General features: G+C 39.0%; 1 pseudogene; it reads left to right on the plus strand.

Moving 5' to 3' along the window:
* Window positions 1–298: 298 nt before the first annotated feature.
* The window catches only part of LOC123233724, a 51414-nt pseudogene continuing 27270 nt past the window's right edge, over window positions 299–24442 (plus strand).

A 24442-nucleotide genomic window follows, 5' to 3' on the forward strand; every position in this document is an offset into this window, starting at 1 on the left:
ACATGTAGATGTGAAGTCAGAAAATGTTTTATGTGTTGTTCAGTGTGACCTGACTGTGTAATGAAGTGTCTCACATACTTATTCCTCGGGAATTCTTCCACCAATTACATGTACTGCGTGGATGGAATTTCTAAAGTGTTGGGTGCAGTGAGAATTCTGTTGGGTGTAAGATGTGCTCTCCAAGTGCACAGATCCAACGCTGATCAGATGATCCTCTTCACAGTGCTGTTGTACCATACACCAGTTGTGTATACAGGTCACAGTTGTCCTTGTAGTCCTTGGAATTGTTGTCCTTGCGATGATCTGCAAAGTCAGCCACGCCTCCGTTGTGTTGTATGATGTTACCACATGCGCTTGTCAACTTGCACTAGAACTGATGTTCTGTTGTGTTGACTTTGTGTCACGAACAAAGGTGAATGTCTATGAAACTAATCTTTTCTTCTTTTTTTTTTTCTTTTTGCAGTTAAATAAAGATGATTACAGATAATAAAGAGTTCATTATAATGTCCTTTGTGTCTTTGCATTTACTCATCAATGTCACTGCCTAGGTCTTGGTCTGATTGAAAATCTGATGTTGTCTCTTCTGTGGCTGATTCTTCCTCACTGTCATGATAGTTTATGGATGTTTCTTCTAGGTGATTATAATTGGTTTTGGGATAATCATTTTGATGCAATATTTGGTGTAACATTTGGCTGCTCACTGGCTCTTGTTCTGACTCTTGCTCTGACTCTTGTTCTGATTCTTGCTCTGACTCTAGCTCATAGGCGAAATGCTGGAAGGCTATGGTTTTATGTCTAGACTGTGGACTTTTTATAGTCTTACTACTTGGCTGGCTGGTTGGTGCTAATTGATTACTGTGCTGTATGATGACTGGGTCTTGTTGTTGTTGGGACATATCTTGATATGAGTGACATGGAACCACGGATCCCTCCCCTTAACCTTGATTGCACTAGGGGTTGTTAAGATTATTTGGGATGGGGGCAGCTGGGTAGCTCAGTGGATTGAGAGTCAGACCTAGAGACAGGAGGTCCTAGGTTCAAATCTGACCTCAGACACTTCCCAGCTATATGACCCTGGGCAAGTCACTTGACCCCTGTTGCCCACCCTTACCACTCTTCCACCTAGAAGCCAATACACAGAAGTTAAGGGTTAAAAAAAAAACAATAAAATAAAATAAGATTATTTGGGATGGACAATGACACTTGGATTCTAACACAGACTTCCTAGTAAAGTTTCTGATGTAAACATAGTCTCCAGGCTGGAAGTTGTGTATAGAGATCAATACTCTATAACCAGAGACTAATCTGAGTGGCCTGGGTGGTCGTCAGACGCAAAGAATGAAACAGATTAGAAGCACGGCTTGTTAGCTCATTGTACTTCAAGCAATACTGAAGTAGCCACTTTATTATAAAGGAAATTAAAGATCCCCTTTCCCCAAAAGCCAAGAAAGTTTCCCACAGTTACAGAGAGCAAGATTTTTACTATAGTCAAAACAAAAGCCTTAGAAGCCTCCAAAGCGTAGACAAAAACCTATGCTAAACTATCAACTACATGTGTTATCTTTAAGTGGAGCCTGGGACATCTCCATTAGGTCAGAAAGCCCTGTCAGTTTCTCGGCCTTGATGGTATTAAACAATTTTTTGAGCCTCATTATTTTACTTTAATTTTGGGCAAAATGCCCTGCCAAGGGTTCGGCCTTGGCTGTACCAGCCATCTGTGTTCTCGGGCAAAGGGGAACAGAGTTAGCCCCCCTCCTGCTGGAGTGCTGAGAGCCCAAAGCTTTTTCAATAAGACTATAATGTATTTTGAAGGAAGGTGAGAATTATGAAAGGAATCAAAAGAGGAATCTCAGATTTTTATCTTAGATATCCCACACCTGTCTCGTCCCGTAAATAGGGTGGAAAGATAATACACGGCTCTGCCGGTCTGTATTGATCTTTTGAGGGGGTCCAGATAAAAATATCTACTTGAGATTCTAATTTCTCTTAATAACTCCCAACAGTTGTGTAGACTAAAATCACAGGGAACTCTTTGATGTATCAAAGCCAATTTATGAAACTGATTTAAACGCTGTTTGAGTAACTTAATGTACTCATAGAGCTTGCATTCCATACCCAGATGTGATAGGTTATGGATGCTTTGAGGTGACTTGCCATGATAAGGTGGATGTCCATATAGCATCTCAAAGGGTGACAAATGAGTAATGCTATTGGGCTGGCATCTAAGGTGAAATAATGCCAATGGTAATGCATCTGGCCACTTCAAATGTGATTCAGCACAGATTTTAGCCACTAGAGTCTTCAAAGATCAATTAATTCTCTCAATTTGTCAGCTCGATTGGGGTCTGTATACGGAGTGCAGATGCTGTTTGACTCCTAGGATCTCATAAATTGTAGCTAAAATCTTTTTTGTGAAGGGGGAACCACAATCTGATGCAATGTGTAGTGGAATAGAGAATCTCAGTATTAATTCTCTAAGCAAAACCTTCACTATGAATGCTGATGTATTGAGTCTGGCTAGGAAAGCCTCTGGCCATTTAGTCAGCCTATCCACTATCACCAATGCATACCTATACCCCTGACACCTTGGCATGGTAATGTAATCAATTTGTATGCATTCAAACAGTGTAAAGGCTAGTGGTTTGCCTCCCAGACTGTGGACTTTGGTAACCATCTGGTTGAATTGCATACAAATTCTGTACCTCTGAGAAACTCTCATTGCAACTTCATATATGCCCCTTGCATTCCAATACCTAGTTCTAGAATCTGCCAGACCCCGACTTCCATAATGCCCTTTTTGGTGTAAAGCATTGCAGAAGGTGAAATACAGGGATCTAGGCAACATAGATTTTCCATTTTCCCCCAGCCAAACTCCATTAGCTAAGTATGCACAATGGTGTTTCTTCCAATCCTTCATTTCCTTTGGGGAGTATGTGTTTTTGAGATCAATTTCCTCCACCAAACTCAAGTTCAGGATTGAAATTGGTCCATACCTCTCCCCGAATTTGGCTGTAATGTCTGCTCATCTATTTCCTGATTCCATTGGCCCTTGTATTTTGCTGTGGGCTCGACAATGAATTACGGATACTTGGGCTGGTAATTGGAGTTCATCTAACAACTGATTTATCAAGGCACCATATGCTATTGGTTTGCCATTAGATGTTATGAAGCCTCAGTTTTTCCAGAGTTCACCAGAATGTTGCACCACTCCAAAAGTATACCAGGAATCGGTGTAAATGTTAGCTCTCCGATTTTCGGCAAGCCTTAGAGCATAAATCAATCTGACTAATTCTGCCCCTTTAGCACTCATAGTAGATGGTAAGGACAAGTTCCAAAGGGTTTCAGAGGCTGTCACTACTGCTACACCAGTAAATCTCTGATTGTCTACTAGGTATGATGATCCATCTGTGAAGAGAGTCAACTCTCTTACGTGGGCCTATCAGATAAATCCTCCCTTGTCTTATGCACGATGTTAAGTGCATCCTTACAGATGTGTAGACTTTGTCCTTCCAGAGGTAAATCTGGAATCAGAGTTGCATGATTTAAATTTTTGCACCAGCAAAATGTGATGTTTTCATTAGCCAACAAGATTGCTTGTATTGTGATAATCTTTGGGAAGTGAAAGTTTGGAGTGTAAAGTTCCTTAGAGTAGATTCCACTTGGTGAGGGGAAAATACTCTTAGCTCACCCCCTAATACCAAGGAAGATGCTTTCCTAATCATGATGGCTACAGCAGCAATAGTTCTCAAAACAACTTGGCATTCCACAGATCATTGAATCTAGCTTTGAGCTGTAATAGGCAACTGGTCTAAGGGTATTCCTGAATGACTGTGTGAAAACACTAGAGGCTATCCCTTTATCCTCATGGACATAAAGGAGGAATGGTTTATCATGGTCAGGGATTCCTAGGGCAGGCACTGATAGCATTAGCTCTTTGAGCTTCTCTATAGCATGAATATGCTCCTTAGATAGTTTTAACAGTTCTGGAACTTCCTTCCTGGTTAGCTCAATCAGAGGTTTAGCGATGAGAGCAAAACCTCGAATCCAGTTTCTACAGAGACTCGTTACTCCTATGATTGCCCTGAACTGCCTTTTAGTTCTAGGCAAGCTCAACCTCTGTATTTCTTGTGTTGTCTTCTGGGAAATCTTTCTGGAGCCCTTTTCCAAGATGAATCCCAAATAATCGACTTTTGATCTCACAAATTGAAGTTTGGACTTGGAAATTTTATGACCCCTCTTACATAGTTCTTTAATCAAGTGCACGCTGTCTCTATAACAGACTTCAGCAGATGATGACATTAACAGGATGTCATTAACATAATGTACCAGCTTGCTGTCTTAGAAAGTGATTGACTCAAGATCTCTCTGCAAAATTTGGTAGAAGACTGAATCCGAAAGACCCTGGGGCAAACGGGTCTATTGGATGGATTTGTCCTCCCATGTGAAGACGAACAGCTTCTGGTTGTGTCTGTGCAGGGGAACAGAGAAATAGGCAGAACTCAGGTCCAGAATGGTAAACCAAGCAGCTTCATGTGGTATAGCTGCTATGATTTGAGATGGACTGGGTACCACAGCATAGGTTTTCTGCACATGGTCATTAACAGCTCTGAGGTCTTATACTAAACGCCATTGAGTCTTCCCATCAGGAGATAGTTTGGCTTTCTTCACAGGCATGATTGGAGTGTTGTACTGTGAGAAGCCATATCTTAATATACCCTGCTGCAATAAACTCTCTATGATGGGTTTCACTCCCTCGATCGCCTCTTTGCTTAGTTTGAACTGAGGAATTCTTGGTGGTAAACCTTCCTTCGCCTCTATTCAGTTTTCATTTTGTGGTTTCTTTCAAGAGGTGACTGGTAGATCTTCTGTTTCCACTTTGCCCTCTGGTTGTAAAAGCTCTAGGAAGTTTTCTTTTAAGATTTCTTGAAATATATTTAGCCTTTTTTTGTCATAGTTTGCGGATAATCCAATGATTCCTTTTTAGAAAGTAAATTTTGGAGCCAAGCCAAGATGGTGGAATAGAGGCAGAAATTCAGCTGAATTTTCCCAACATTCCCCTCCAAACAACTTTATTTTTTTTAATAAAGATATTTTATTTTTACCAATTACATGCAATAACAAATTTCCACATAAGTTTTCCAGAGTTATATCATTCAAGTTGTCTCCTTTCCTCCTTTCCCTCCCTGCCCTCAGAGCTGGCAAGCAACTCAATTTGGGTTATACATGTATTATCATGCAAAACATATTTCCATATTGTTCATTTTTATAAGAGAATAATCATATAAAACAAAAACTCCAAAATAAAACTCAAATAAATTAAAGTGAAAAACTGTGGGAAGCCAATAAGAGAATAGATAAAAATCTGAGACTCCTCTTTTGATCCCTTTTGTGATCCTTGTGATTTCTTGTTGAAAAAGTATTGTGACCTTATTGAAAAGCTTTAAGTTCCTATCAAACCTGAATTTAAAGGGTTAACACTGTTAACAGCAAGGAATGCTGCTGCCTGTTATAGCCAAGGCCAAGATACTCCCCAACTTGGCTTTCGGATAAAAACCTAGTCAAAATTCAGCCTTGGCCTTGGTCTATTCTGAAGCCAATGTTTTGTGTTTTGATGTGACATAATTTGTAACATCTGTGCATCTGCAAAGTTTCAGGGGGGTTCTTTTGTGTGAAATGAGTCTTGATATATATATATATATATATATATATATAATAAACTCCATGCTCCTGGAGCCAGAGCTGGAAGCATGAAGTAAAAGACATTTCCCTTGTCCTGTCCTTATTTCCTTATCAACTAAACTGTCATCAGATTATCAGAGATGATAAAGAGATCTCCACAAGAAACCACATTCATTAATCTGCATTCCAACTCCAACAATTCTTTCTCTGGAGGTGGATAGCATTCTTTATTATAAATCCCTCAGAACTGTTTTGTTGTATTGCTGAAAGTAGCTAAGACTATCACAGTTGATTACTATGTACTATGTTCTCCTGGTTCTGCTTATTTCACTTCATCAGTTTATTTGGTCTTTCCAGCTCTTTCTGAAATCATCCTGTTCATTTCTTATAGCACAATAGTATTCCATTATCATCATATACTACAATTTGTTTAGCCATTCCCCAATTGATGGACATCCCTTCAATTTCAAGTTCTTTGCTACCACAAAAAGGACAGCTATAAATATTTTTGTATAAATAGGTCCTTCCCTTTTTTATTTTATCCAAACAACTTTAAAATAACACCTCAAGTTGAAATCTGAATTCAAAAAGTTGGATTCTGGAGCCATCAGAAAATCAAGATGAGACACTTTTTCCTGCCCAAGACAACTTAAAAGATCCATAGGAGAGGTCTGGGCTTCTCTAGACTTCTCCATCATGCCTTCCTTTCACAGGAAAATTATCACTGACAAGTCTCATTATCCTGCAAGATCGAATCTGCCTATTACTCACATCTGCTCAGTACCCTCTGCTTTTAATTAGATCCTCTGGCTAGAGGGTAGAGCTGTGAACTACAGGACCTCTATTTAAGAAAAGGGCTCAATATCTTCTCCCCATTTTCCACCAGTTATACTGCTTTTGGACTTCTTTATCACATCCCCATGTAAAGAACCTTCTCCTCACCCCCTTCATTCTACTCCCCTTTTCCATTTCCTTTTATATGTTGTCTTCTCCTATTAGATTATAAATTTCTTGAGGACAAGGACTGTCTGTTTGTATTTGTATCCCCAGTGACACATAATAGGTTTTTAATAAGTATTTATTGACTGACTTACTCAATCCTTGACCTGAAACTGGGTAGGGGACAACAAAACGGCAGTTTATACCTGTTACTGACATTTGGGACCTCCCTTGGTACTGGTTTATGTTCTCTCTTTGGATGCTAGAGTATTCCCAGCTTGAACTGCTTAAAGCCCAAGGTGTTCCTGTTAGATCCCTCTCTCAGTGATTGAAGATCTTCCTTTCTGCCTCTTTATGACAAGCTGGGCTGGAAAAAGAATTCACTATGACTTTTTTATATTCTCCACTCAAGATTCAGTCTGGTACATCTTCTAGTTTTGTTAGTGGAAGTTAGTGGAGAGAAGCTTGTTGCATTGTTTCCTATCACTGTTAGTTAGAAGTTAGTGGAGAGAAGCTTGTTGCATTGTTTCCTATCACTCTGCCATCTTGTCTCAGCCTCTGTGTCAGCTATTTAGGATTAATTACTTTTGTCATAAGGAAGAGTTCTATCGAAAGTGGAGAGGAGATATCATGAAATTACTGTGGTGGTGGGGAGGAATAAGAGACACCTATATATTTTATATTTATATATATAATTTTTAAAAATAAACTTTTGGCTCAGAAAATCAAGGTATAATTTTCAAGTATCCTCTTTGACCAATTGTCTTTCATAGAGCTGGTGCTGGTAATGGGCCTAGAGATGTTTGATGAGCCTTCTTATTGAATGGAGGGTCCCACTCTTCACTTCAGAGCATATGTAGGTATTCTGTAATTGATTTCAATCCACTTACTATGTGCCTTTTTTATTGGCTGCTGAACCAAAACTGGGTGTCCATGAAGAACAATTCTGGACTGTTTCCTAGTTGAACCTTAAGTGAGGCTTGAAGTACTGCTGCAATCTTCTGGGTGGGGAAGGAGGAAGTAGCAGTGGTTCACTGGCCAGCTGCCTTTCTTCCCATCTGGGGCTGACCCAAGGCCATAAACATGGCTTCTCTGTTCTTGGCCTGCCTTTTTGTGTTTTGTGTTGTTTTTTTTTTCTTTTCTGTTCTGTGAGGTTTGAAAGGCTGGGAGGGCCACCAGCGGTCTAAGAACTGGAGTCCATGCCAGGGTTTGCCTAAAGCCAAACTGCCAGATACCATCACTAAAGAGAGGAGAAAATATGCTTGACTCAGTGTAGCAGATTAATGGCCTCATTTGGAAGGGAGCACACAGTGGGGTAAATTCTGTGTTTGAGCTGTCTCCACCCAGGGGCTGTGGCAATATAAAGGAGGCTAGAGGCCCTATTAGTATGTTCACATTTCTGTTCCTGCTATATCGTCTCTGAAAATTCTTTGAAAGAGCTTTTAAAGAAAAAATCTCAAATTCAGTCAAATCATTTTAGTCTTCTAAGTCAGAGGTGATAAGGGCCTGACTTGGGAGTGGATGGAGAGATGTCAATAACACTTAGCAGCATGTTGGGAATAGATAATAAGGGAGGAAAGACTCAAAAACTTTCCCAAAATTTTAAGAGTGAGTAATAGGGGGCAAAAAGTAAATGTAATGGTGGGGTAGGCTTAGGGGGGAAATGACTAGTTCAGAATTGTACAGAGTAAGTCTGAGAAGACATACAGATGAAGATTTCTAGTAGGTAGCTTGAAATGTAGATATCTATGCTATAGAAGTGGGAGGAGTATGGTACAAGGAGTAATAAGGCAAGTAGAAGGAGAAACACCAAGGAATGGTGGTCAACTTCCTGTAGCTAGGTGTGGTGGCACATAGACACCTGAGTAAAAAGAGCTCAGCTGGCTCTTTATAGGGGAAAGCTTTCTAGTTAAAACACATTTGTAGACGAGGAAAGAGATGTAGTAAATGGCCCTCAATAGTGGAAGTCCAGAAAAGGATAGAAGAGGAAATCTCAGGGACCACAAGACTTGTAAATATACATAGAAGAGACAAAACAGTACCAAACAGACAACACTATCAGCCAAAAGGACATACTCATGAAGAACAGAGACAAACTACCTAGAAAAGAGCAATGAGATTATATCACAAGCAATCTGGAGTTATGCCCAGAGAGTTATAAAACTATGTATACCCTTAGACCCAGAAATAGCACTGTTGGGTCTGTTTCCCAAGATGATCAGGGAAAAAGGAAAAGAGCCTATATGTTCTAAAATATTTATAGCAGCTCTCTTTGTGGAGGCAAAGAACTGGAAAGTGCAAGGATACCCATCAACTGAGGAATGGCTAAACAAGTTTTGGCATCTGATTGTAATAGAATACTACTGCAGTATAGGAAATGATGAACAGATTAATTTTTTTAAAAAGTCGGAAAGCCCTACATGAAATTATGAAAAACAAAATGAGTAGAACCAAGGGAGCATTATGTAAAGCTACAGAATTAATGTTTGAAGAATGACTTGTTAAATGTCTATCTCCAGAGAAAGAACTATAAATAGAAATACGAAAGACATAGTTTATATATGTATTTGTATACATATTTGCAAACTGATGCCTTCCTAAGTGTGGGGAGGGAGGGAGAGAGTTACCTTGGACGTTTGATTTAATCAACAAATGAATTTTTTTTTAAATTATATTACCAGTAGACACCAACAGACAACAGCCTTGGAAATGTACATTTCCCTAACCATATATATCTCCATGCATGACTCCTGGATACATAGGTTTCTGGTATATTCCCTTTTATGTGTTTATTGCCCAAACATATTAGCTACATGTATATCTTCACTGATAGGAATGACAATCTATAGGAAAGTATACCTGGTATTTGAATGGGGAGATTTTTTCTTATCTCTATTTGCTTTCTTGTTTGACTACGTGCCTACTCTTCTAAACTGTGCCCTCTGGCTGGTTAATGATGATAATGATAGCTCACATTTATATAATGTTTTCAAGTTGACAAAGTGTTTTGCAGACATTTTTCATTTGATCTTCATAACAGCCATGTGAAGTAAATATTATTATTTCCCTCATCTTACAAATAAAGTAACTTGGGCTCAGTGCAATTAAGTGATTTTTGCTCAGGATCATGAGTAAGTAGATGCCTGAAATAGGATTTGAACCCAGGTCTTTCTGATTCCAGTTGTAGCACACCAGCCATTATGTCATGATGCCTCTGGTTAAGGTAAACATACTGGTGGGGGCTCATGAGCTATGATTTTTTTTAAATTTTTTTTTTTTTTTGTATTTTAAACCCTTAACTTCTGTGTATTGACTGATAGGTGGAAGAGTGGTAAGGGTAGGCAATGGGGGTCAAGTGACTTGCCCAGGGTCACACAGCTGGGAAGTGTCTGAGCCGGATTTGAACCTAGGACCTCCCGTCTCTACGCCTGGCTCTCAATCCACTGAGCTACCCAGCTGCCCCCTTGAGCTATGATTTTTTAAAACTCTTGCCTTCTGCTTTAGGATATCTAAGTATCTCTTTTTAGGCAAAAGAGTGGTAAGGGTTAGGCAATTGGGGATAAATGATTTGCCACATAGCTAGGAAGCATTTGAAGCCAATGTAAATCCAAGATGGCTCACCTGGTTCTCTCTCCACTGTGATTTGTAAAAGTAAGTGCCAATCTATAGTACCTTGAATCTAGGATAGTGAATAAAAGTGCCACAGGTGCTACAGATAACATATAAAATGGCATGCTAGATACATTTGAGAGGTGCAGGGTCTTCTCTAAGGTCCATGGGGGAATAGAACTAACTGAAGAGAGGGACTGAGAAAGGCTTTGGGGAAAAGATGAGATTCGAAAAGCAATTTAATAAACTAAGAGGAATGCCCCGCCTCTGGCTGACCCACAGATAAATCCATGACTATTACCAGATTGTGGAACTCTAAAGTGTCTATCATCAGAAAAGGGAGAGAGGATAGTGCTAGAACTGGGTGAAAGAGTTATGAGAAAGGGGTATTGCCTAAACTGCTACTTTCAGCCTAGAAATTCCCCATCAGCTGCCAAAGCAAATGCCTCACTGCCCCCAGTACATACGTCTGCCCTCGGATGATTATTTTAATCTGCTTAACAAATTCAAGTTGTGCCAAGTGGCACAGGAAGAGTTGTGGCTATCTCTAAACCTAATACAGCTAGAGCTTCCTGTCTCTACTTGACTTCCCAAGACTTCACCTATCCATGCTTACAGCCAACCTTCCTGAGATGCTCCCTGACTTTCTGTCCCCAATCCAATTCCCTAGTCCTCTGCCCCACCCCCTCAGACTCCTACTCGCCATAAGTCCACTCAGTTTGTTTCTGCTCCTTCAGTCTTCAGGGGAAAGAAGGAACACCAGCTTAGGAGTGAACAGCTGCTCTGTCTCTCTGTTCCATTCTTTGGACCTCGGTTTCCTCTTCCTTAACATGAAAGGATTGAACTGGATGTTCCTTGAGTTCCCTTCCCACTGTGACATTCGGTTTTCTGTTTTAAGTTCTAGCACTCTCTGTTTTATGATCATTCTCTGTTCAGCTGTCCGAGGATTTTAAGTTCTAAGTTCTGTGATTCTAGGTTCAACAGGTACTAATGTATCTTTGCCTTCGGCTCCAAAAAGCTGTAGCACCCGTGTGGCCCCACCTCGGTGAAAGTGTCTCGGCAGTTGGGCTCATCCAAGTTGAGAATAACTGTCAGGCCTCAAATGCACTCGTGAGTTAGTCTAACCCAAGTACGGGAATGGTGGAATGGGCAGATGAGAACAGTTTTGTTCCAGAAACCATAAAGATGGCTGCAGTAGGCACGGTGTAGCGCTTAGAGCAGGGGTCAGCAACGTATGGCTCTCGAGCCCTATCTGGCTCTTTTGAGGGCCAGATATGGCTCTTTCTGCAGGAGCCATAAAGTCAATTTTTTTTTCAGGCGCTGTTACAGGAGCGGCACTGTGAGCACTGTATGTAGGGCTCTCACGAAATTACATTTTAAAAAATGTGGCGTTTATGGCTCTCACGGCCAAAAAGGTTGCCGACCCCTGACTTAGAGCTTGGTCATCCACCAAAGGTGCCAAGGTCACGTACTACATCCTGGGCCATCACCAGACATCCTGACTTTTGTCTTAGACTTCAATAACTCTGGGAGAGAAAGTGACACTGACAAAGCAAATCATCATCCCATGATGTCATTGATCCTCTTCAAAAATTAAGGATGCAGATAGGTAGGTCTGGAAATGGGAAATCTAGCCTCAGAACCTTCCCAGCTGTATGACCCTGGGCAAGTCACTTACTGCCAATTGCTTAGCCCTTACTGCTCTTCTGCTTAGTATCCATTCTCAGATGGATGATAAGAATTTAAAAATGAAAGAAAAGGAAGGGCGAATAATAATAATAATGAAATGACTAGAGCATATTGCATACCCAACAAACATCCTTGGGTCTTAGTTGTGGGAAATATTTTAAGATGACTTCACATAACATTCATATTCAGTTACCCAATCATGCCCTGGGAGTGCCCAAGGAGAAAGGTCCAATATTGCCCAGAGGCAACCCGGGTAGAGAGTTTAGAGACCTGGTTCTAGTCCCAGCAATGTCACTAAATTTCTGTGCCTCTTGGGGAAAATAATTTCTGCCCCTTTGGGCCTCAGTTTTCCAATTTCTAAAAATAAGCGAATAGGATTTATTCATCTCTGAAGTGCTCACCAGTTCTAAAGTTTTATGTCAACAAGAAAAGTATTAAATGCTTACTATATGCCATGGGGCAGCTAAATGATTCAGTGGATGGATTTAGTGGGCTTTCACTGGGCTTGGAATCAGGAAAACTCATCTTCCTGAGTTCAAATCTGGCCTCAGATACTTACTACCTGGATGACCCTGAGCAAGTCATTTAACCCTGTTTACTACAAATGTCCTCATCTATAAAATGAACTAGAAAAGGAAATGGTGAACCATTCTAGAAACTCTGCCAAGAAAATTCCAACTGGGGTCACTGAAGAGTTGGACACAACTGAAATGCCTGAATAACCATATGTATCATACTAAATGGGGGCTACAAATACAAACAAAATAAAAAATAGTCCCTGGCCTGAAGGAACTTACATTTTAATGAGGGAAGACAATACATAAAAAGGAAATAAAAAATGGGTATTATGTGGAGAAGGAGGGGGAAAAGGAGAAAGGTACCTGTGAAGGAACATGGTAGAAAAGTACAGAGTTGGAATCAGTGCAAGAAAAAGAATGAAGGGCTCCTGGTCTAGGCTCTTCCTCAAAATGGAAATTTCAGGAGGAATTCATCATTAGGAGAAGAGGATCAAAGGTATAGAGTTATGATCCAAGCCACAGAGATAAAGGGGTTTTCCAGGAGACACATCATAGTGAAGTTCAGTGAGGAATGAAGAATAGATGACCTTCTGAGACTTTATATTCTAAGATTTCTAAAATGTGATAGAACTCAGAGTTCTAATGAGTTCACCATCTATCTAAGGCATGAAATCTTTCTACTTCATTCAGCCAATGCTTGAAGACCTCCAGGAAGAAATTCTACAATTCCAAAGTGATTTGTTCTGAAACTTATAAGATTCTGATATTTTTTATTCTAAGGATCTATATTCTATGTCTCTATGATTTGAAATTTGTATACACCTATTAGTTCAATCTGTATACAGGGATAGTTGAAAAATATTCACATTCAGGTAACTATGATATGGTTGAGTTCTAGGCTACAGCCATGGCTAGGCTGACTTGGCCTGTCCCAAAAAAGTAGGTATGAAATTTATTGGGGTATTAGGAAGGGAAATCTTGCCCTTACTGGTATTAAAATTACAGTATTAGTGATGCTTTAGGAGGCACACTAGTGACCAGTGAACTTCAGATCTTTGATGCTACAAGTCTACCTGTATCCTATGATAAGAACTTTGGGTTGAGTGACATTTGTTAGGACCTATGTATACTCACTGTATAAAATGTTGTTTTTTCAGGTTTTGTATCATATGTTGCATAATATAGTTATCCCTCCACACCACAACTTTCCCCATTGTGGTTTTGATATATCACAGGTTGGCATAAGAAATTCAATGGGAATTTTTTGGAAGTTTTGCAGAAGTAGCAGATGACACACAAAGGCCAGCAGACAATACAGAAAAAATTTAGAAACTCAAAAATGCAGAAAATATATGTATAGTATTATATGATATCAACATATTTTATCTTTTAATACCATAAATGCATAATTTCTTTTTTAAAGTAAAAATAAGTAACACACAAAGGCTAGAAATATAGAGTTTTCTTAAAAAGATTAATAACTGGGGGCAGCTGGGTGCCTCAGTGGATTGAGGGCAAGGCCTAGAGATGGGAGATCCTAGGTTCAAACCTGGGCTCAGACACTTCCCAGTTGTAGGACCCTGGGCAAGTCATTTGACCCCCTTTGCTAGCTCTTACCACTCTTCTGCTTTGGAACCAATACAAGACAGAAGGTAAGGGTTTTAAAAAAGTCTAATAACTCATAAATGTATATAAGGAATGATAAACGCTTCACAAAAGAAAAAGAAAAAATTTAGACTCCTCTATTACAGAGGGCCAAAAATTTCATACAGATCAAAGGAATACCATACCCCTAACCCCCATGATGTGGAAGGGATAACTGTGTATGTTATGGCATATGTGCTATGCTAATGATGGCTGCATTAAATTCTAATGTAAGTGTCATAAGGAAGGTATATGCATGTACATTATGCTATGTAGTTGGGGTGATTGCCTAGAACTACATTGTTTTATGTCAATTTGTGTTGCTTGTGATGTATATTCATTGATATTCAAGGAAAATCACATATAATTTTCAGTGGCTGCAAATTCTCCTCCTCCTCTTCTTTCTCTTCTTCCTCCTCCTCCTCCTTAGAGAGAGAGGTTGATCTATAAATCCAAATGTGTTCTCTACATGTGTTCTCAGGTCACAAAGTGCATCATACCATTTTTCCCTTTATTGCCTTCATGAGTTTTTTCATGTATGTGCAATATGTGCACATGGAGTGAGGCATATGAGAATATGTATTACAGGACAGTATAAACTATGCCAGATTATTCATTATCCCCAGAAGGGAGGGAGGGAGGGAGGAAGGGAGAGATCTGGATCACAAAACGTCAGAAAACAATGGTTAAAAATTGTTTCTACATGTACTTGAAAAAAATTTTTCTATAAAGAGGGAAAGCCAAGAAGACAGAGTAGAAAGAGACAGGAGCACCTGAATCTCTCTGAAAATCCTCTCCAACCAAACTTAAAATAAAGCTTCAAAATGAATACCAGGGAGGTAAAACAAGCAAAAGGACATTGTGAAGCAATTTTCTTGTAGAAGGCAACTTAGGTGGTAGGGAGAGAAGGTCTCTTTCACTAGGACAAGAGGGGAGTACACTCTGAAACAAGGCTATACCAATAGCATAGGCCAACAGTGAGCGCCCCTACACACACATACACAAACACTCCTTGAAGTTCTGAACCTGGACCCAAGTCAGTAGTTAGATCCTAAGACCCTGCCTCAGCCAACAGCTTAGTACCCCCTATTCCTACCCCTTGAAGTGTGGTGCTCCAGTGCAAGTTCCCCCACTCATAGTACACCTTTCTGGTACAAGACTGACCTTGGTGAGGCCCTAAGTATCTGGACAAGCCTAAGGTAAGGTCCTGAGCCCCAGGAATGTACCTGGCCTTGCAACCAACAGTAGACCCTGAAGGAGACTGAATCAGCAGAGGTAGATATCTTTCAGAACTCTTAGCCCGTAGGCCATCATACTACCTTAAAAGAACCCCAAAACTTGCAAACATCCAGAATTATATCTGAGGGTAATAGAAAGAAAATACTGAAGCTCAAGAGAGTTCCCTCTCTACCTTGAGAACAGAGCCCATCTTTTTTTTAACCCTTTTTTCTTAACCCTTACATTCTGTCTTAGAATTAATACTGCATATTAATTCTAAGGCAGAAGAGTGGAAAGGGCTAGGCAATGGGGGATTAAGTAACTTGCCCAAGGTCATACAGCTAGGAAATGTCTCAGGCCAGATTTGAACCTAGGACCTCCCATTTCTAGGCCTGACTCTCAGTCCACTGAGCTACCCAGCTGCCTCCAGAGCCCATCTTTAAGATAAAAATAAAAGTCAAGAAAAGGGCTGGAAAAATGTGCAAACATCAAAACAAAACACCTAACTATAGAAAATGACTATGGAGGCAAGGAAGAGCAAGGCAGAAACTTAGAAAGAGACCATGAGATCAAAGCAGCTACATGCTAAACTTTAAAAAAAAAAGTTACTAATTGGTCTCAGGCTTTAGAAGAGCTCAAAAGGGATTTTAAAAATCAAATAAGAGAGGCAAAGGAAAAATGGAGGAAAAAATTGAAGTGATGCAAGAAGAAAATAATACCTTAAAAAGCTGAATTGACCAAATAGTAAAAGTCATAAAAATCTACTTTAAAGTAGAATTCTTTAAAAAAACAGAAATAACCAAATAGAAAAGAGGTACAAAAAGTCCAATGAAGAAAAGAACTCTTTAAAAAATAGAATTGGTCAAATAGAAAAGGATGTTCAAAAGCTGACTAAAGAAAATAATTACTTAAAAATTAGCATTGGGCAAGTAGAAGCTAATGGCATGAGACATCAAGAAACAATAAAAAAAAAATTCAAAAGGATGAAAAAATAGAAGAAAAATGAAAAATATCATTAAAAACAACAACTGAGCTGGAAAATAGATCCAAAAAAAATAATTTAAGAATTATTGGACTGCATGAAAGCCATAATAATAATTTTTTTTAAAGCCTAGACATCATATTATAAGAAATTACCAAAGAAAACTGTCCTTATATTCTTTTTTTTTTAAGAACCCTTACCTTCCATCTTGGAGTCAATACTGTGTATTGGCTCCAAGGCAGAAGAGTGGTAAGGGTAGGCAATGGGGGTCAAGTGACTTGCCCAGGGTCACACAGCTGGGAAGTGTCTGAGGCCAGATTTGAACCTAGGACCTCCCATCTCTAGACCTGGCTCTCAATCCACTGAGCTACCCAGCTGCCCCCTGTCCTTATATTCTTGAACAAGAGGGTAAATAAAAATCAAAAGAATTTACTGATAACCTCCTGAAGGAGATCTCTAATGATCAGGAATATTATAGTCAAGTTCCAGAGCTCCCAGGTCAAAAAGAAAATACCGCAAAGCAGCCAGAAAGAAACAATTCAAATGTCATGATTTTGATTCTAAGGATCTATATTCTATGTCTCTGTGATATGAAATTTGTATGCACTTGTTAGTTCAATCTATATATAGGGATAGTTGAAAAATATTCACATTCAGGTAACTATGATATGGTTGAGTTCTAGGCTACAGCCATGACTAGGCTGACTTGGCCTGTCCCAAAAAAGTAGGTATGAAATTTATTGGGGTATTAGGAAGGGAAATAATCTTGCCCTTATTGGTATTAAAATTACAGAATTGGTGATGCTTTAGGAGACACACTAATAACCAGTGAACTTCAGATCTTTGATGCTACAAATCATGGAGCTATACTTAGGGTTCCACAAGGCTTAGCAGCTTCTACGTTAAGGGATCAAAGAGCTTAGAACGTGATATTCCAGAAGGCAAAAAAGCTAGGTTTACAACCAAGAATACTGAGCAAAACTAAGCATATCCAATCAAAGGGAAATGATCATTTAATGAAATAGATGATTTCCAAGCATTCTGGACAAAAAGACCAGACCTGAATAGAAAAAATTTTTATTTTATTTTATTATTTTTTTAATATGTATTTTTAAGAAAAGTTAACATAGTTACATGATCCATGCTCTTACTTTCCCCTTCACCCCCCATAGCCGGTGCACATTTCCACTGATTTTAATATGTGTCATTGATCAAGACCTATTTCCAAATTGTTGATAGTTGCATTGGTGTGGTAGTTTTGAGTCTACATCCCCAATCATGTCCGCCTCAACCCATGTGTTCAAACAGTTGCTTTTCTTTTGTGTTTCCACTCCCCTGCAGTTCTTCCTCTGAATGTGGGTAGCATTCTTTTCCATAAATCCCTCAGAATTGTCCTGGATCATTGCATTGCTGCTAGTACAGAAGTCCATTACATTCTATTTTACCACAGTGTATCAGTCTCTGTGTACAATGTTCTTCTGTCTCTGCTCCTTTTGCTCTGCATCCATTCCTAGAGGTCTTTCCAGTTCACATAGAATTCCTCCAGTTTATTACTGAATAGAAAATTTGAAATTTAAACACAGGACTCAAGAGAAGAATAGAAAGGTAAACAAGAAACAAGAAGACTTAGGTTCAATAAAGTCAGACTGTTTACAGTGCTATATGGGAAGAAGACACTTATAACCTTTAAGAATTTTATCATTATTAGGACAGTTAAAAGGAGTATACTGTAAGATGGCAATTAGACTGGTGACTGGGGTTTGACTGAACCCAGTCTAGGGTAATGATGAAACTTCTCAGGCTCAGAGAGCAAAAATAACTACTCTCTGTCTAAAGTCCACATGCATGCACTCTGACTCCAGCTATTTAACATTAACAGATTTATCAATGAGGATAATGTGGATTAGGTATTGGATTGAGGGCTTGGAGATTCCCTAACACTAACAAATCTACCTTTTCCCCAGACCATTGACCTTGCCAAAGGTCTCTTCAACCCCCCAAAATGTTGGGGCTATACTAACTGCCTCATTATCTAGAATTCCCACTTTCCTATCTTACTACCTAAGCTAAGCCCACATAAAATAGAGTCTGATGAAAAGCCAGAGATAGCAGATGAGTCAGGAGATGGTGTCAGCAGTGACCTAGTCACCCAGGTGTAGGCACAGTCCACCGAGGTAATTCAGCAGTCCAGGTCACTATCAAAGCTAGGTTTTCTTGAGTAATCTTGAGATGTTGTTTCAGTGTCTGGGAGCGCAGAGGGATCACAGGAAATCACACAAGATGGTTTGGATGGGTTTTCCACAGGATCAAGAGAGAGAGATCAATCGTAGGAGAGAGCTGGGTTTAGGAGCTGTTTACTTCTCCAGAGTTCAAAACCCTCTCCCAGATGACAGTTACCCCCTTCAGAATCCTCCCCCAGGATTCTGAGATCTTTCCCCTGTACTTCCTGGTTCCCATCATTCCATCAAAGTTCTGTGTCTCCACACTGGTCCATTTCCTTCTTCCCCAAATCCCTCCTATCAATACATAGAGGGGGCTGGAATAAGTTGATTATGATTTCATGATATCCTCCTCCCCCAAAAAATCAAGGGGTGAAAAAGAGGATTTTACTGAGAGAAGAGGGAAAGAAGAAACAGAATGGGGTAAATTATCTTATTATCTCCTCAGAAGAGGTACAAAAAACTATTAAAGTAGAGAGGAGGATAAGAGTGACAAAAGGCAACACTTAAACCTTTCTTTCATTGGCTCAGAGAAGTAATAAAATCTTTATTCATTTGGTTATCTATCTTACCTTATGGGGAAGTAGAAGAGGAATAAGAGAAGGGCAAGTATCTCTGATAAAGGTCTAATTTTTCAAAATCTATAGAGAACTAATTCAAATTTACAAAAAAAAAGTCATTCTCCAGTTGATAAATGGTCAAAGGATATGAACAAACGGTTTTCAGGTGAAGAAATCAAAGACATCTATAGTCATATAAACACTCTTAATAACTCTTGATTAGAGAAATGCAAATTAAAACAACTCTGAATATCACCTCATACTTATTAGATTGACTAATATGATAGAAAAGCAAAATGATGAATGTTGGAGGGGAGGTGGGAAAAATGGGGCACAAATACACTGTTGGTGAAGGTATGATCTGATTCAGCCATTCTGGTGAGCAATTTAGAATTATGTATATATGTATCTTTTGATCTGTCAATACCATTACTAAATCTATATCCCAAAGAGATGCCTCTAAAAGGGGAAAGGATTTATATATACAAAAATATTTATTGTAGCTCTTTTTGTGGTAACAAAGAATTGGAAATTGAAGGATAGTCCCTCAGCTGGGAATAGCTAAATAAGTTGTGGTATATGCTTGTGATGGAATACTATTGTGCTATAAGAAATGACAATCAGGATGATTTCAGAAAAATCTGGATGAATTGATGGTACATGATATAAGCAGAACCAGAACACTGTACACAGAGTTAGCAATATTCTTGTGTATAACTAGTTTATTTCAGCAATGCAGTGACCCAAGAGAATTCCAGAGCCTCAATGAAAAATATTAGGTGCGCTTTGAGAAAGAACTGATACAATCTGAATGCAGACTGAAAAACGGTATATTTCATTTCCTTCTACTTTTTTCTTTTTTTCATTTAAGATCTCATCTACAAAATGACTAATATGGAAAAATGTTTTACATGATTTCTGTAAGAATGAAAAGTAAGCCCTAACATTTTTTGAAAAAAAAAACAAAACTGTCATTAGAATGTTGGAGGAAGAAGAGCCAAGTGACCCATGGGAGAAAGCAGAGACTTCTGGGAAAGAGAACCCTGAGGAGCAGCTTTTGGAGGGGAAGAAGCCAGAGAGAGGGAGGTGGTTAGAAAATCTGGCTCTGTGATCCTCAGAAGTGGCCTTTTGGGGTTTCCCCGATTTATAAAGAAGACCTGTTTTCTCTTGAGACATTTTGTTTCCCATGTTTCACTTGTACCATCCACAGTGCCAACAGAGTTTGGGGGTTTCTGGGCTTCCTTTGGGGGAGCCATTCCCTGAACCCCAGTTGCCTTGGGCTTTGCTCAGCATTACCCCTCATAGATCTACAACAACCATAGCTTTAGGATTATAATTTAATGGGCTTGGGAAAAGTGAAGCTTTGTTCAGGGAACACCCTGTCTGACCTTCGGGTCTGAGACTTGGTGGGTACCTGGCATAGTGATGGACTTTTTGGGATTAGGGATACGTTGTACCTCCCCTTTCCTGTTGAACCCCCATTTCCTTTCCTTTTGCTTTGTTCCTGAAATAAACACCCAAGATTTCCTAGATCAGATCTACATGATTTAGTTAGAGGGAGGCTTACTGGAAGGGATAATGAAGGGAGCCAAGCTGATCTCCATTTTAAGCCTGACCCCCTTCTGGGAGTGAGGGGAAGTTCCTGTGTCCCACAATTGGCACCAACATCCAACCGGGGTGTCACTCATTTCTCCTTGAGGGGACAACATACCTTCAACCCCAGTACGTCCTTCAGGGGTCCTCCGTTTCCCAAGGGGATCCCCGTATTGTCTCCCAGTAACTAGAGGTGGCTTACTTACTGGCCCACAACTACACCCCAATCTCCTGAACACCCCACCTTTTTACACTGCACATGTAAAATCTGTATCAGAGTGTTTACCATTTCAGGGAGGAGTGGAAAGAAGGGAAAGAATTTAGAACTGAAGACTTTAAAAAACAGTTTAAATTTTTTTTTACATGTACTTGGGGAAAAAATAAAATGCTATTTGAAAAAAAATGTAATTGTAGAATTTTAGAGTGAGAAGGATCAAAGAGATTATCAAACCACAAATCTCATTTTCAACCATCCCTAGCATATCTCTGTCCATTTTGCGATAGCTCTAATTTGTAATGAAAAATGTGATCTTATATGGTGACTAAAATCTGCCTCCCTATTATGTCCACATGATAGTCTTAGTTCAGTTTTAATCTAATTTCTTATCAAATATTTTTAAATAGCTATCAGGCCTGAAAAAATGAAGGAATACTGTCTATAATAATTAGTTGGATTTACTCAAGCCTCCATTTTTCCAGGGGTTTCTAATACATAACCAAAAACCTTCACACAACCATAAGCTAAGTTTGAGAGATGGGCACCTACCAACTGAGCTCTCCCCTAACTGCACCAATTGAGAATAATCCTGGGAACCTTTCCTGATAATATGATCATTATCTCACTAAGAAGGGTTCCAGAGATTTCAAAATTAGACAACTGTTATCAGCCCATCCCCTAGAAACCTCAAAACTCCAAGGAGTTACTGTCAACAATTTGTTGTTACATTTTTCCCTCAAGCAATAATCTTGGTTTTTTCTTTTTCTCTTTGTCATTTTTCAATCAATAAAAGCTATCTAATTTTTGTATCTAAAGGGCTCCTCTCCATAGGAAAGAGCTTCTTACATGCATGCTCATTCTGTACATTAAATACCCTTTGCTTCTTCCTCAGTTTCTAGTGTCTTTCACTTGGGAAGATAAGGGATTGACAGGCCCTTCAATTGCTTCTCTTCTTTAGAATAAATATGCTTAGTCCCTTCAACAATAAGAGAAAAAAAGAAAAGAAAAGGCGGTCAATAGAAAAGAGGGTGATTTACAGGAAGCAATGCTTAGAAGCAAAGCACTTCTGAGGAGGGATAGAATGAAAGGAGAAAAAAGAGCAGGAACAAAAGGGGGGGGAATAGGAGGGAACAAAAGGGAGAAAATAGAATGGAGGGGAATAAACAATGTGAGATGTAAAATGAATAATATATAATATCAAATTATAAAACTAATAAAACCAAACTTAGAAAGGAAATGATAAACTGAGAAAAAAAATTGTGCAGAAAATCTCTCTGATGAAGGCCTCATTTCTCAAGTATATAATTTAGACAAATTTCTAAGAATACAAGTCATTCCCCAACTGACAAATAGTCAAAGGATATAAACAGCAGTTTTCAAATGAAAAAATTTCATGTGACTACCTATTTTTTTTTATTTTATTTTATTTTATCCTGGGACTCCATTCTAGGAGCATAGGGCCACAACCAGTAGGTAATGGGACACACAGTCGCTCAGGGTCACCCAGCTGGGAAGTGTCTGAGCCCAGATTTGATCCTAGGACCTTTCGTCTCTAGGCCTGGCTCTCAATCCACTGAGCTAGCCCAGCTGCCCCTACTTTAGGTTGCAGTTTCTTTAGCAGATGTAGTTTTTACAGGGTGGGGTTGCTAGCCCCACGCCCAACCTTCCTCCTTTTTCATCTGGGCTAGGGACCGTCCTTGGCCCAGGAGTGGTAAGGGTGGGCAATAGGGGTCAAGTGACTCGCCCAAAGTCACACAGCTGGAAGTGTCCGAGGCCAGACTTGAACCTAGGACCTCCAGTCTCTAGGCCTGGCTCTCAATCCCCTGATAGTCATATGAAAAAATGTTCTAAATCACTATTGATTAGAGAAATGCAAATTTAAAACAACTCGGAGGCACCACCTCACACCTTTCAGATTGACTAATGTGACTGTAAAGGAAAATGATAAATGCTAGAGGGGATGTGGCAAAATCGAAACACTAAAGCATTTCTGGTAGAGTTATAAGTTGATCCAGCAATTCTGGAGGCAATTTAGTACTATGCTCAAAGGACTATAAAATGGTATATGCTCTTTGATCTAGTAATACTACTACTACATCTATACTCCAAAGGATAAAAATAAAAAGGAAAAAATCTATTTGTACAAAAGTGTTTATAGAAGCTCTTTTTGTGGTAGCAAAGAATTGGAAATTGAGAGGATGTCTCTCAATTAGGGAATGGCTGGAAATTATGATCTATGATTATCATGGAATGCTTTTGTACTATAAACAATAATGAGCAGGATGATTTTAGAAAAACCTGAAAGATATCTACACAAACTGATACAGAGTGAAGTGAGCAGAACCAAGAGAACATTATACATAGTAACAGCAATATTGTAAAATGACCAACTGTGAAAGACTTAGCTATTTTGAGCAATGCCATGTTCCAAGACAATCTGAATGACCTATGACAAAGAATGCTTTCCCCTCCAAAGAACTGGCAAGGCTGAATCCAGATTGAAGCATTACTATTTTTCTACTACTCTTACTTGTGTGTGCTTTTATTTAGGGGGTTTGGTTTTATATGAGTATTCTCTCACATGACCAATGTGGAAATATATTTTGCAAGATCATACATGTATAACCTAAATCAAATTTTTCATCATCTCGGGGGGGGGGGGGGGGGGAAAGAGTGAGAAGGACACAATTTGGATCCTATAATTTTGTAAAAGACTTTTATTACATGTAATTGGGAAATTAAATATATTTTTAAATATGTGCACCTTTGCCCCCAAAGTAGTTGGTAACCCTTAGAAAAAGCATGTGCACATGGGAAGAAACTTTTGCTATACTGTTTGACTAAATGTCTTGTTTCAAAGTAATGTATTCTCCATTCAGCTAACAGAAACAAACATATCTAGGGGGTATGTGAAATATCTCTTTGAATAGGCACAGATTTCCTTAAACCTGGGGTAGTTTTTGTACAGGTCCACATATGAATGAACTCTTTAGTTACTTCATAGGATTCCATATTTTGAAGGTATTGAAATTCTTTGAATGACTCCAATTCAATGTGAATAGTGATAAATGTAAAATGTATATAACTGGGGGTTAAATGACTTGCTCTAGGGGAAGATCCTTGACTGGAAGTATAGGAGATTATTAATCAAGATTATTATAGTGTTTCTACCACTGACTGGTTCTAAGACCTTAGACAAATCATTTCCCATATCTAGGCTTTGGATTCCTCATCCATACAATGAAAAGACTAGATTTAATGGGCTCAAAATTCATTTCCATTGAGATAGCATAGAAATAAAAAATTCCTTAAAACAAAGTATGTGGCCATTGTTGTATATGAATGTAATAGTATATTATTGTATCATAGCAATGAATATAAAGCATTCAAAGAAATATGGAAGAACTTGTATGAATTGATGTCAACTTTAAAAAAAATAGTCAAAAGAACAAAAAAACACAATGACTATAATAGAAACACTAAAAATCAAGTTCCAATGAATTGTGATGACCAATTTTGGTTCTAGAGAGCTAATGATGAAACATAGTATAACACACAGATCTTAGAGAGAGAGT

The sequence above is a fragment of the Gracilinanus agilis genome, chromosome 2 (genome assembly GCF_016433145.1).
Source record: "Gracilinanus agilis isolate LMUSP501 chromosome 2, AgileGrace, whole genome shotgun sequence".
NCBI lineage: Eukaryota > Metazoa > Chordata > Mammalia > Didelphimorphia > Didelphidae > Gracilinanus > Gracilinanus agilis.